At 38.3% G+C, this 2435-nt stretch overlaps 1 pseudogene; it reads left to right on the forward strand.

Moving 5' to 3' along the window:
* Positions 1 to 361: 361 nt before the first annotated feature.
* LOC111907426 (uncharacterized) lies at positions 362 to 1230 on the forward strand (annotated as a pseudogene).
* Positions 1231 to 2435: the final 1205 nt, after the last annotated feature.

Below are 2435 nucleotides of genomic sequence, written 5' to 3' on the forward strand. Positions count from 1 at the left end.
AAAGAAAAATCAGAAAAATTTGTTTGAAAATTTGCGTTGTTACAATATATATATATATATATATATATATATATATATATATATATATATATATATATATATATATATATATAGAGAGAGAGAGAGAGAGAGAGAGAGAGTGAGCTAGGTTCATTTTTTTAAACTAATTATTGTGTTATTGTATGAGTAAATACAGGCCAATCATTTCAAAAGGGTAAATATGTAATCTTATACTTAATTAATTATGGTAAGTATATAAATCAATTAATATCCCTTTAATTTAGGGATATCAGTTTTAAAACCCAATTTCTAGTCCGCCTCTTCCCTCCTCTCTCATATTCATCGACTCCGGCAGACATGGAAATGGAATGGATGAAGAAGATGGGTGAAATAGCTCACCATAAAATCAAAACCAACGGAATATCGATGCATGTTGTAGAAAAAGGCGACGGACCTGTAGTGCTCCTCCTCCATGGCTTCCCGGAGCTCTGGTTTTCATGGCGTCATCATATCACTCACTTAAGTAACCATGGTTACCGTGTCCTTGAACCTGACCTCCGCGGCTATGGCGATTTCGACTCCCCTTCCTCTCCCATTTCCTACACCTTCTTCCACATAGTCGGTGATCTCATCGGCCTACTAGATCACTTCAATCAACAACAGGTATGTCGTATGTGGCTTTAATCGCGATAAAGCTTTAATCAACGTTAGGGTTGATTTTGTGTAAGTATGAATATCAGGTGTTTGTGGTGGGACACGATTGGGCCGCAACCGCTGTCTGGCATCTGAGTCTTTTCCTGCCAGATAGAGTCAAGGGAATCGTTTCTCTTGGTATTCCATTTTTTCCAAGATACCCTATCAATCCAACTCACTTATTCACCAAATCGTTTGGAGACAATTTCTACATCTCTCAATTCCAGGTTCTTCTTCTTCTCTTTCATCTACTTCTTTCTCTCACTCTGTTTACATGGAGATGAGTTTCATAAAGTTTAGGAAATTAATACAGGAATCAGGAAGAGCAGAGAGGGATTTTGTGAAATACGATTGCTTGATAGTAATCAAGAATTTTTGCTGATCAACCATGGCGATGTACCGGTAGCACATCCTGGAATTGAGATTATCGATCACATGGAAATTCCTTCGGCCATCAGAAAGCATTCGATGTCAATTTTGCGCACGGGAGGTCGATTCTGTTTTCAGGTTTTGCCCCTTTTGTGCTATGCTCTCTGAGTTAATCGAGGCTATTAATAGATATTAGTCATATCAATAAGTACATTTATTTGCAGTGACGAATGCTCAGTTTGTATAATCTGTTAGCATTTAGTATTTCATAGACATGTAGGCCGATCGATCAGGTGTTCTTTGAGTTCGAATGCGCAGAAAAGCCTTATTTTTCGTTATTTGAACCATCCCAAACGAAATCCCTAATAAAAATGTATGAAATTAGGAATCTTCTGTTACATGATTCAAAAATACAGTCTTGAATGATGACATTGATAGATTCGATGTGTTTAGGTTTTTTGGTAATTTTTTCTGGTTGTCTAATTTTTATAGGAAATTGAAAGTTGTTTTTGTAACGCCCGCAAATCCGGGCTAGTCAATTTAGAGGAAATATGGGTCGAAAACGACTTTTCGACAAAAGATTATTTAGAATAAATAATCTTAAACAAGTTATGGAATATGTCTCAAGGTTTCCGTACATATAAAGAACGCCGAAATCCGAGTTATAACGAAGAAGTTATGGCTCGTCGAAGTTTTACGGCAAAACCGACACGACACTGGGAAGCGTAAATAGTGAATTTACGATAGAGCGAGATTTAGCCTTAGAAATCTAAACAAAAGTTGTAGAATATTTTAAACTAAGAGCGTCGATCAAAAAGAACGCCCAAATCTAACTTCGTATGAGGAAGTTATGATTTTTCTAAGATTCGACTTAGCAGTGCACGACCCGAAACTCGAATTTTAGTTCGAGCGGTTTTTGGCTTACGTGACCTAAATGAGAGTTGAAGATCTCATTAATAGGAACTCAACGGTAAAAAGATGGACGAAAACGGAGTCCGTATGAAGGAGTTATGAATTTTTCGCGGTCATTTAGCAGTCTAATCTCCTCATACTGTTAAATTTAATATCGGTCAAGAATTAGTCGATGGAGTCTAAATGAAAGTTGTAGATCTTGTTTTTACCTACGCATGGAAAAAACGAACGTCAAAATCGGAGCTCGTATGCGAGAGTTATGATTTTTCTAAGTCGGGAGGCTGCTGTGCGAAATCGGGTGACGTGGCGCAATCCTGGCCGTTGCTTCCTCCCCAGGGCTAGCCACCAGATGGTGACACCTGGCCTGGAACTCGAAGAGTTTGAGGCCAACTCGACGAGTTTTTGTCTTTTCCAGCCTATAAAAAGGGAGCCGGGGTACCCTCATTTCTCACACCTTTTCT

The sequence above is a fragment of the Lactuca sativa genome, chromosome 7 (genome assembly GCF_002870075.4).
Source record: "Lactuca sativa cultivar Salinas chromosome 7, Lsat_Salinas_v11, whole genome shotgun sequence".
Classification (NCBI taxonomy): domain Eukaryota; kingdom Viridiplantae; phylum Streptophyta; class Magnoliopsida; order Asterales; family Asteraceae; genus Lactuca; species Lactuca sativa.